Raw genomic sequence first — 9307 nt, 5'->3', positions numbered from 1 at the left:
GCACCTACAGCCAAACCACACTGGACATGCCCAATCTCGTCTGATCTTGTAAGCTTTGCTGTGTTGGGCCTGGTTTGTACTTGGATGGGAGACCACCTGAGAATACCAGTTGCTGTAGGAAATTTTATACAGCCAAAACATTCTTTTCTATTACATTTTACATTTAATTTTTTCAACTTATCAATGAATTTACTTGAGTTAAGAAGTAAAAGAGGTCTAAAGTTAATGTTTTTGAGCATCTACTGCCAAACCACACTGGACATGCCCAATCTTGATTGATCTTGGAAGCTATGCAGTGTTGGGCCTGATTAGTACTTGGATGGGAGACCTGGGAATACCAGGTGCTGTAGGTAATTTTATACTGCCATAACATTCTTTTCTATTACATTTTACATTTAATTTTTTCAACTTATCAATGAATTTACTTGAGTTAAGAAGTAATAGAGGTCTAAAGTTAATGGTTTTGGGCAACTACAGCCAAACCACACTGGACATGCCCAATCTCGTCTGATCTTGGAAGCTATGCAGTGTTGGGCCTGGTTAGTACTTGGATGGGAGACCACCTGGGAATACCAGGAGCTGTAGGCAATTTTATACTGCCAAAACATTCTTTTCTATTACATTTTACATTTAATTTTTTCAACTTATCAATGAATTTACTTGAGTTAAGAAGTAATAGAGGTCTAAAATTATTTGTTTGGGACACCTACAGCCAAAGCACACTGGACATGCCCAATATCGTCTGATCTTGGAAGCTATGCAGTGTTGGGCCTGGTTAGTACTTGGATGGGAGACCACCTAGGAATCCCAGGTGCTGTAGGTAATTTTATACTGCCATAACAGTCTTTTCTATTACATTTTACAATTAATTTTTTCAACTTATTAATGAATTTACTTGAGTTAAGAAGTATTAGAGGTCTAAAGTTAATGCTTTTGAGCACCTACAGCCAAACCACACTGGACATGCCCAATCTCGTTTGATCTTGGAAGCTATGCAGTGTTGGACCTGGTTAGTACTTGGACGGGAGACCACCTGGGAATGCCAGGTGCTGTAGGTACTTTTATACTGCCATAACATTCTTTTCTATTACATTTTACATTACATTTTTCAACTAATCTTTGAATTTACTTGAGTTAAGAAGTAAAAGAGGTCTAAAGTTAATGTTTTTGAGCACCTACAGCCAAACCACACTGGACATGCCCAATCTCGACTGAACTTGGAAGCTATGCAGTGTTGGGCCTGGTTAGTACTTGGATGGGAGACCACCTGGGAAAACCAGGTGCTGTAGGTAATTTTATACTGCCATAACATTCTTTTCTATTACATTTTACATTTAATTTTTTCAACTTATCAATGAATTTACTTGAGTTAAGAAGTAATAGAGGTCTAAAGTTAATGTTTTTGAGCACCTACAGCCAAACCACACAGGACATGCCCAATCTCGTCTGAACTTGGAAGCTATGCAGTGTTGGGCCTGGTTAGTACTTGGATGGGAGACCACCTGGGAATACCAGGTGCTGTAGGTAATTTTATACTGCCATAACATTCTTTTCTATTACATTTTACATTTAATTTTTTCAACTTATCAATGAATTTACTTGAGTTAAGAAGTAATAGAGGTCTTAAGTTAATGGTATTGGGCACCTACAGCCAAACCACACTGGACATGCCCAATCTCGTCTGATCTTGGAAGCTATGCAGTGTTGGGCCTGGTTAGTACTTGAATGGGAGACCACCTGGGAATACCAGGTGCTGTAGGTAATTTTATACTGCCATAACAGTCTTTTCTACTACATTTTACATTTAATTTTTTCAACTTATCAATGAATTTACTTGAGTTAAGAAGTAATAGAGGTCTAAAGTTAATGCTTTTGAGCACCTACAGCCAAACCACACTGGACATGCCCAATCTCGTCTGATCTTGGAAGCTATGCAGTGTTGGGCCTGGTTAGTACTTGGAGGGGAGACCACCTGGGAATACCAGGTGCTGTAGGTAATTTTATATAGCCATTACATTCTTTTCTATTACATTTTACATTACATTTTTTCAACTTATCAATGAATTTTCTTGAGTTAAGAAGTAAAAGAGGTCTAAAGTTAATGTTTTTGAGCACCTACAGTCAAACCACACTGGACATGCCCAATCTCGTCTGATCTTGGAAGCTATGCAGTGTTGGGCCTGGTTAGTACTTGGATGGGAAACCACCTGGGAATACCAGGTGCTGTAGGTAATTTTATACTGCCATAACAGTCTTTTCTATTACATTTTACATGTAATTTTTTCAAATTATCAATGAATTTACTTGAGTTAAGAAGTAATAGAGGTCTAAAGTTAATGCTTTTGAGCACCTACAGCCAAACCACACTGGACATGCCCAATCTCATTTGATCTTAGAAGCTATGCAGTGTTGGGCCTGGTTAGTACTTGGATGGGAGACCACCTGGGAATACCAGGTGCTGTAGGTAATTTTATACTGCCATAACATTCTTTTCTATTACATTTTACATTTAATTTTTTCAACTTATCAATGAATTTACTTGAGTTAAGAAGTAATAGAGGTCTTAAGTTAATGGTTTTGGGAACCTACAGCCAAACCACACTGGACATGCCCAATCTCGTCTGATCTTGGAAGCTATGCAGTGTTGGGCCTGGTTAGTACTTGGATGGGAGACCACCTGGGAATACCAGGAGCTGTAGGTAATTTTATACTGCCAAAACTTTCTTTTCTATTACATTTTACATTTCATTTTTCAACTTATCATTGAATTTACTTGAGTTAAGAAGTAAAAGAGGTCTAAAGTTAATGTTTTTGAGCACCTACAGCCAAACCACACTGGACATGCCCAATCTCGTCTGATCTTGGAAGCTATGCAGTGTTGGGCCTGGTTAGTACTTGGTTGGGAGACCACCTAGGAATCCCAGTTGCTGTAGTTAAATTTATACTGCCATAACAGTCTATTCTATTACATTTTACATTTGATTTTTTCAACTTATCAATGAATTTACTTGAGTTAAGAAGTAATAGAGGTCAAAAGTTAATACTTTTGAGCACCTACAGCCAAACCACACTGGACATGCCCAATCTCGTCTGATCTTGGAAGCTATGCAGTGTTGGGCCTGGTTAGTACTTGGTTGGGAGACCACCTAGGAATCCCATTTGCTGTAGTTAAATTTATACTGCCAAAACATTCTTTTCTATTACATTTTACATTTAATTTTTTCAACTTATCAATGAATTTACTTGAGTTAAGAAGTAATAGAGGTCTAAAATTATTGGTTTGGGGCACCTACAGCCAAAGCACACTGGACATGCCCAATATCGTCTGATCTTGGAAGCTATGCAGTGTTGGGCCTGGTTAGTACTTGGATGGGAGACCACCTAGGAATCCCAGGTGCTGTAGGTAATTTTATACTGCCATAACAGTCTTTTCTATTACATTTTACAATTAATTTTTTCAACTTATTAATGAATTTACTTGAGTTAAGAAGTATTAGAGGTCTAAAGTTAATGCTTTTGAGCACCTACAGCCAAACCACACTGGACATGCCCAATCTCGTTTGATCTTGGAAGCTATGCAGTGTTGGACCTGGTTAGTACTTGGACGGGAGACCACCTGGGAATGCCAGGTGCTGTAGGTACTTTTATACTGCCATAACATTCTTTTCTATTACATTTTACATTTCATTTTTCAACTAATCATTGAATTTACTTGAGTTAAGAAGTAAAAGAGGTCTAAAGTTAATGTTTTTGAGCACCTACAGCCAAACCACACTGGACATGCCCAATCTCGACTGAACTTGGAAGCTATGCAGTGTTGGGCCTGGTTAGTACTTGGATGGGAGACCACCTGGGAAAACCAGGTGCTGTAGGTAATTTTATACTGCCATAACATTCTTTTCTATTACATTTTACATTTAATTTTTTCAACTTATCAATGAATTTACTTGAGTTAAGAAGTAATAGAGGTCTAAAGTTAATGTTTTTGAGCACCTACAGCCAAACCACACAGGACATGCCCAATCTCGTCTGAACTTGGAAGCTATGCAGTGTTGGGCCTGGTTAGTACTTGGATGGGAGACCACCTGGGAATACCAGGTGCTGTAGGTAATTTTATACTGCCATAACATTCTTTTCTATTACATTTTACATTTAATTTTTTCAACTTATCAATGAATTTACTTGAGTTAAGAAGTAATAGAGGTCTTAAGTTAATGGTTTTGGGCACCTACAGCCAAACCACACTGGACATGCCCAATCTCGTCTGATCTTGGAAGCTATGCAGTGTTGGGCCTGGTTAGTACTTGAATGGGAGACCACCTGGGAATACCAGGTGCTGTAGGTAATTTTATACTGCCATAACAGTCTTTTCTACTACATTTTACATTTAATTTTTTCAACTTATCAATGAATTTACTTGAGTTAAGAAGTAATAGAGGTCTAAAGTTAATGCTTTTGAGCACCTACAGCCAAACCACACTGGACATGCCCAATCTCGTCTGATCTTGGAAGCTATGCAGTGTTGGGCCTGGTTAGTACTTGGAGGGGAGACCACCTGGGAATACCAGGTGCTGTAGGTAATTTTATATAGCCATTACATTCTTTTCTATTACATTTTACATTACATTTTTTCAACTTATCAATGAATTTTCTTGAGTTAAGAAGTAAAAGAGGTCTAAAGTTAATGTTTTTGAGCACCTACAGTCAAACCACACTGGACATGCCCAATCTCGTCTGATCTTGGAAGCTATGCAGTGTTGGGCCTGGTTAGTACTTGGATGGGAAACCACCTGGGAATACCAGGTGCTGTAGGTAATTTTATACTGCCATAACAGTCTTTTCTATTACATTTTACATTTAATTTTTTCAACTTATCAATGAATTTACTTGAGTTAAGAAGTAATAGAGGTCTAAAGTTAATGCTTTTGAGCACCTACAGCCAAACCACACTGGACATGCCCAATCTCATTTGATCTTAGAAGCTATGCAGTGTTGGGCCTGGTTAGTACTTGGATGGGAGACCACCTGGGAATACCAGGTGCTGTAGGTAATTTTATACTGCCATAACATTCTTTTCTATTACATTTTACATTTAATTTTTTCAACTTATCAATGAATTTACTTGAGTTAAGAAGTAATAGAGGTCTTAAGTTAATGGTTTTGGGAACCTACAGCCAAACCACACTGGACATGCCCAATCTCGTCTGATCTTGGAAGCTATGCAGTGTTGGGCCTGGTTAGTACTTGGATGGGAGACCACCTGGGAATACCAGGAGCTGTAGGTAATTTTATACTGCCAAAACTTTCTTTTCTATTACATTTTACATTTCATTTTTCAACTTATCATTGAATTTACTTGAGTTAAGAAGTAAAAGAGGTCTAAAGTTAATGTTTTTGAGCACCTACAGCCAAACCACACTGGACATGCCCAATCTCGTCTGATCTTGGAAGCTATGCAGTGTTGGGCCTGGTTAGTACTTGGTTGGGAGACCACCTAGGAATCCCAGTTGCTGTAGTTAAATTTATACTGCCATAACAGTCTATTCTATTACATTTTACATTTGATTTTTTCAACTTATCAATGAATTTACTTGAGTTAAGAAGTAATAGAGGTCAAAAGTTAATACTTTTGAGCATCTACAGCCAAACCACACTGGACATGCCCAATCTCGTTTGATCTTGGAAGCTATGCAGTGTTGGGCCTGGTTAGTACTTAGATGGGAGACCACCTGGGAATACCAGGTGCTGTAGGTAATTTTATACTGCCATAACATTCTTTTCTATTACATTTTACATTTAATTTTTTCAACTTATCAATGAATTTACTTGAGTTAAGAAGTAATAGAGGTCTAAAGTTAATGGTTTTGGGCACCTACAGCCAAACCACACTGGACATGCCCAATATCATTTGATCTTGGAAGCTATGCAGTGTTGGGCCTGGTTAGTACTTGGATGGGAGACGACCTGGGAATACCAGGAGCTGTAGGTAATTTTATACTGCCAAAACTTTCTTTTCTATTACATTTTACATTGCATTTTTCAACTTATCATTGAATTTACTTGAGTTAAGAAGTAAAAGAGGTCTAAAGTTAATGTTTTTGAGCACCTACAGCCAAACCACACTGGACATGCCCAATCTCGTCTGATCTTGGAAACTATGCAGTGTTGGGCCTGGTTAGTACTTGGATGGGAGACCACCTAGGAATCCCAGGTGCTGTAGGTAACTTTATACTGCCATAACAGTCTATTCTATTACATTTTACATTTAATTTTTTCAACTTATCAATGAATTTACTTGAGTTAAGAAGTAATAGAGGTCTAAAGTTAATGGTTTTGGGCACCTACAGCCAAACCACACTGGACATGCCCAATATCATCTGATTTTGAAAGCTATACAGTGTTGGGCCTGGTTAGTACTTGGACGGGAGACCACCTGGGAATGCCAGGTGCTGTAGGTACTTTTATACTGCCATAACATTCTTTTATATTACATTTTACATTTCATTTTTCAACTAATCATTGAATTTACTTGAGTTAAGAAGTAAAAGAGGTCTAAAGTTAATGTTTTTGAGCACCTACAGCCAAACCACACTGGACATGCCCAATCTCGACTCAACTTGGAAGCTATGCAGTGTTGGGCCTGGTTAGTACTTTGATGGGAGACCACCTGGGAATACCAGGTGCTGTAGGTAATTTTATACTGCCATAACATTCTTTTCTATTACATTTTACATTTAATTTTTTCAACTTATCAATGAATTTACTTGAGTTAAGAAGTAATAGAGGTCTAAAGTTAATGTTTTTGAGCACCTACAGCCAAACCACACTGGACATGCCCAATCTCGTCTGATCTTGGAAGCTATGCAGTGTTGGGCCTGGTTAGTACTTGGAGGGGAGACCACCTGGGAATACCAGGTGCTGTAGGTAATTTTATATAGCCATTACATTCTTTTCTATTACATTTTACATTTAATTTTTTCAACTTATCAATGAATTTACTTGAGTTAAGAAGTAATAGAGGTCTAAAATTAATGTTTTTGAGCACGTACAGCCAAACCACACTGGACATGCCCAATATCATCTGATCTTGGAAGCTATGCAGTGTTGGGCCTGGTTAGTACTTGAATGGGAGACCACCTAGGAATCCCAGGTGCTGTAGGTAATTTTATACTGCCATAACAGTCTATTCTACTACATTTTACATTTAATTTTTTCAACTTATCAATGAATTTACTTGAGTTAAGAAGTAATAGAGGTCTAAAGTTAATGCTTTTGAGCACCTACAGCCAAACCACACTGGACATGCCCAATCTCGTCTGATCTTGGAAGCTATGCAGTGTTGGGCCTGGTTAGTACTTGGACAGGAGACCACCTGGGAATACCAGGTGCTGTAGGTAATTTTATATAGCCAAAACATTATTTTCTATTACATTTTACATTACATTTTTTCAACTTATCAATGAATTTACTTGAGTTAAGAAGTAAAAGAGGTCTAAAGTTAATGTTTTTGAGCACCTACAGTCAAACCACACTGGACATGCCCAATCTCGTCTGATCTTGGAAGCTATGCAGTGTTGGGCCTGGTTAGTACTTGGAGGGGAGACCACCTGGGAATACCAGGTGCTGTAGGTAATTTTATATAGCCATTACATTCTTTTCTATTACATTTTACATTTAATTTTTTCAACTTATCAATGAATTTACTTGAGTTAAGAAGTAATAGAGGTCTAAAATTAATGTTTTTGAGCACGTACAGCCAAACCACACTGGACATGCCCAATATCATCTGATCTTGGAAGCTATGCAGTGTTGGGCCTGGTTAGTACTTGAATGGGAGACCACCTAGGAATCCCAGGTGCTGTAGGTAATTTTATACTGCCATAACAGTCTATTCTACTACATTTTACATTTAATTTTTTCAACTTATCAATGAATTTACTTGAGTTAAGAAGTAATAGAGGTCTAAAGTTAATGCTTTTGAGCACCTACAGCCAAACCACACTGGACATGCCCAATCTCGTCTGATCTTCGAAGCTATGCAGTGTTGGGACTGGTTAGTACTTGGACGGGAGACCACCTGGGAATACCAGGTGCTGTAGGTAATTTTATATAGCCATAACATTATTTTCTATTACATTTTACATTTAATTTTTTCAACTTATCAATGAATTTACTTGAGTTAAGAAGTAATAGAGGTCTAAATTTAATGCTTTTGAGCACCTACAGCCAAACCACACTGGACATGCCCAATCTCGTCTGATCTTGTAAGCTTTGCTGTGTTGGGCCTGGTTTGTACTTGGATGGGAGACCACCTGAGAATACCAGTTGCTGTAGGAAATTTTATACAGCCAAAACATTCTTTTCTATTACATTTTACATTTAATTTTTTCAACTTATCAATGAATTTACTTGAGTTAAGAAGTAAAAGAGGTCTAAAGTTAATGTTTTTGAGCACCTACTGCCAAACCACACTGGACATGCCCAATCTTGATTGATCTTGGAAGCTATGCAGTGTTGGGCCTGATTAGTACTTGGATGGGAGACCTCCTGGGAATACCAGGTGCTGTAGGTAATTTTATACTGCCATAACATTCTTTTCTATTACATTTTACATTTAATTTTTTCAACTTATCAATGAATTTACTTGAGTTAAGAAGTAATAGAGGTCTAAAGTTAATGGTTTTGGGCAACTACAGCCAAACCACACTGGACATGCCCAATCTCGTCTGATCTTGGAAGCTATGCAGTGTTGGGCCTGGTTAGTACTTGGATGGGAGACCACCTGGGAATACCAGGAGCTGTAGGCAATTTTATACTGCCAAAACATTCTTTTCTATTACATTTTACATTTAATTTTTTCAACTTATCAATGAATTTACTTGAGTTAAGAAGTAATAGAGGTCTAAAATTATTGGTTTGGGGCACCTACAGCCAAAGCACACTGGACATGCCCAATATCGTCTGATCTTGGAAGCTATGCAGTGTTGGGCCTGGTTAGTACTTGGATGGGAGCCCACCTAGGAATCCCAGGTGCTGTATGTAATTTTATACTGCCATAACAGTCTTTTCTATTACATTTTACAATTAATTTTTTCAACTTATCAATGAATTTACTTGAGTTAAGAAGTAATAGAGGTCTAAAGTTAATGCTTTTGAGCACCTACAGCCAAACCACACTGGACATGCCCAATCTCGTTTGATCTTGGAAGCTATGCAGTGTTGGGCCTGGTTAGTACTTGGACGGGAGACCACCTGGGAATGCCAGGTGCTGTAGGTACTTTTATACTGCCATAACATTCTTTTCTAT

At 38.0% G+C, this 9307-nt stretch overlaps 2 non-coding genes and 38 pseudogenes across 2 annotated transcripts; all 40 read left to right on the top strand.

The window, feature by feature from the left end:
• The first annotated feature begins 2 nt into the window (after nt 1-2).
• Nucleotides 3-121, top strand: LOC148444351 (5S ribosomal RNA; annotated as a pseudogene).
• Nucleotides 122-237: 116 nt separating this feature from the next.
• LOC148444350 (5S ribosomal RNA) lies at nt 238-353 on the top strand (annotated as a pseudogene).
• A 116-nt stretch (nt 354-469) lies between these two features.
• On the top strand, nt 470-588 carry LOC148444349 (5S ribosomal RNA; annotated as a pseudogene).
• Nucleotides 589-704: 116 nt separating this feature from the next.
• LOC148444348 (5S ribosomal RNA) lies at nt 705-823 on the top strand (annotated as a pseudogene).
• Nucleotides 824-939: 116 nt separating this feature from the next.
• LOC148444347 (5S ribosomal RNA) lies at nt 940-1058 on the top strand (annotated as a pseudogene).
• A 115-nt stretch (nt 1059-1173) lies between these two features.
• On the top strand, nt 1174-1292 carry LOC148444346 (5S ribosomal RNA; annotated as a pseudogene).
• Nucleotides 1293-1408: 116 nt separating this feature from the next.
• LOC148444345 (5S ribosomal RNA) lies at nt 1409-1527 on the top strand (annotated as a pseudogene).
• Nucleotides 1528-1643: 116 nt separating this feature from the next.
• Nucleotides 1644-1762, top strand: LOC148444344 (5S ribosomal RNA). Its single transcript, XR_015875584.1, has one exon. It is a non-coding gene; the product is annotated as a 5S ribosomal RNA (ribosomal RNA).
• Nucleotides 1763-1878: 116 nt separating this feature from the next.
• Nucleotides 1879-1997, top strand: LOC148444343 (5S ribosomal RNA; annotated as a pseudogene).
• A 116-nt stretch (nt 1998-2113) lies between these two features.
• On the top strand, nt 2114-2232 carry LOC148444342 (5S ribosomal RNA; annotated as a pseudogene).
• A 116-nt stretch (nt 2233-2348) lies between these two features.
• On the top strand, nt 2349-2467 carry LOC148444341 (5S ribosomal RNA; annotated as a pseudogene).
• Nucleotides 2468-2583: 116 nt separating this feature from the next.
• LOC148444340 (5S ribosomal RNA) lies at nt 2584-2702 on the top strand (annotated as a pseudogene).
• Nucleotides 2703-2817: 115 nt separating this feature from the next.
• On the top strand, nt 2818-2936 carry LOC148444339 (5S ribosomal RNA; annotated as a pseudogene).
• Nucleotides 2937-3052: 116 nt separating this feature from the next.
• LOC148444338 (5S ribosomal RNA) lies at nt 3053-3171 on the top strand (annotated as a pseudogene).
• Nucleotides 3172-3287: 116 nt separating this feature from the next.
• On the top strand, nt 3288-3406 carry LOC148444337 (5S ribosomal RNA; annotated as a pseudogene).
• Nucleotides 3407-3522: 116 nt separating this feature from the next.
• On the top strand, nt 3523-3641 carry LOC148444336 (5S ribosomal RNA; annotated as a pseudogene).
• Nucleotides 3642-3756: 115 nt separating this feature from the next.
• LOC148444335 (5S ribosomal RNA) lies at nt 3757-3875 on the top strand (annotated as a pseudogene).
• A 116-nt stretch (nt 3876-3991) lies between these two features.
• Nucleotides 3992-4110, top strand: LOC148444334 (5S ribosomal RNA; annotated as a pseudogene).
• Nucleotides 4111-4226: 116 nt separating this feature from the next.
• On the top strand, nt 4227-4345 carry LOC148444333 (5S ribosomal RNA). The gene has a single exon (XR_015875583.1). It is a non-coding gene; the product is annotated as a 5S ribosomal RNA (ribosomal RNA).
• Nucleotides 4346-4461: 116 nt separating this feature from the next.
• LOC148444332 (5S ribosomal RNA) lies at nt 4462-4580 on the top strand (annotated as a pseudogene).
• Nucleotides 4581-4696: 116 nt separating this feature from the next.
• Nucleotides 4697-4815, top strand: LOC148444331 (5S ribosomal RNA; annotated as a pseudogene).
• Nucleotides 4816-4931: 116 nt separating this feature from the next.
• Nucleotides 4932-5050, top strand: LOC148444330 (5S ribosomal RNA; annotated as a pseudogene).
• A 116-nt stretch (nt 5051-5166) lies between these two features.
• Nucleotides 5167-5285, top strand: LOC148444329 (5S ribosomal RNA; annotated as a pseudogene).
• Nucleotides 5286-5400: 115 nt separating this feature from the next.
• On the top strand, nt 5401-5519 carry LOC148444328 (5S ribosomal RNA; annotated as a pseudogene).
• A 116-nt stretch (nt 5520-5635) lies between these two features.
• On the top strand, nt 5636-5754 carry LOC148444327 (5S ribosomal RNA; annotated as a pseudogene).
• A 116-nt stretch (nt 5755-5870) lies between these two features.
• Nucleotides 5871-5989, top strand: LOC148444326 (5S ribosomal RNA; annotated as a pseudogene).
• Nucleotides 5990-6104: 115 nt separating this feature from the next.
• On the top strand, nt 6105-6223 carry LOC148444325 (5S ribosomal RNA; annotated as a pseudogene).
• A 116-nt stretch (nt 6224-6339) lies between these two features.
• On the top strand, nt 6340-6458 carry LOC148444324 (5S ribosomal RNA; annotated as a pseudogene).
• A 115-nt stretch (nt 6459-6573) lies between these two features.
• LOC148444323 (5S ribosomal RNA) lies at nt 6574-6692 on the top strand (annotated as a pseudogene).
• Nucleotides 6693-6808: 116 nt separating this feature from the next.
• On the top strand, nt 6809-6927 carry LOC148444322 (5S ribosomal RNA; annotated as a pseudogene).
• Nucleotides 6928-7043: 116 nt separating this feature from the next.
• On the top strand, nt 7044-7162 carry LOC148444321 (5S ribosomal RNA; annotated as a pseudogene).
• Nucleotides 7163-7278: 116 nt separating this feature from the next.
• Nucleotides 7279-7397, top strand: LOC148444320 (5S ribosomal RNA; annotated as a pseudogene).
• A 116-nt stretch (nt 7398-7513) lies between these two features.
• LOC148444319 (5S ribosomal RNA) lies at nt 7514-7632 on the top strand (annotated as a pseudogene).
• Nucleotides 7633-7748: 116 nt separating this feature from the next.
• On the top strand, nt 7749-7867 carry LOC148444318 (5S ribosomal RNA; annotated as a pseudogene).
• Nucleotides 7868-7983: 116 nt separating this feature from the next.
• LOC148444317 (5S ribosomal RNA) lies at nt 7984-8102 on the top strand (annotated as a pseudogene).
• A 116-nt stretch (nt 8103-8218) lies between these two features.
• Nucleotides 8219-8337, top strand: LOC148444316 (5S ribosomal RNA; annotated as a pseudogene).
• Nucleotides 8338-8453: 116 nt separating this feature from the next.
• LOC148444315 (5S ribosomal RNA) lies at nt 8454-8572 on the top strand (annotated as a pseudogene).
• Nucleotides 8573-8688: 116 nt separating this feature from the next.
• On the top strand, nt 8689-8807 carry LOC148444314 (5S ribosomal RNA; annotated as a pseudogene).
• A 116-nt stretch (nt 8808-8923) lies between these two features.
• LOC148444313 (5S ribosomal RNA) lies at nt 8924-9042 on the top strand (annotated as a pseudogene).
• A 116-nt stretch (nt 9043-9158) lies between these two features.
• LOC148444312 (5S ribosomal RNA) lies at nt 9159-9277 on the top strand (annotated as a pseudogene).
• The last annotated feature ends 30 nt before the right edge of the window (nt 9278-9307 follow it).

This window comes from Taudactylus pleione, unplaced genomic scaffold (assembly GCF_031769625.1).
Source record: "Taudactylus pleione unplaced genomic scaffold, aTauple2 ptg001270l, whole genome shotgun sequence".
Taxonomy (NCBI): Eukaryota; Metazoa; Chordata; class Amphibia; order Anura; family Myobatrachidae; genus Taudactylus; species Taudactylus pleione.
Note: the sequence above shows the minus strand (reverse complement) of the source record. Positions and strands in the feature narration are given on the sequence as shown.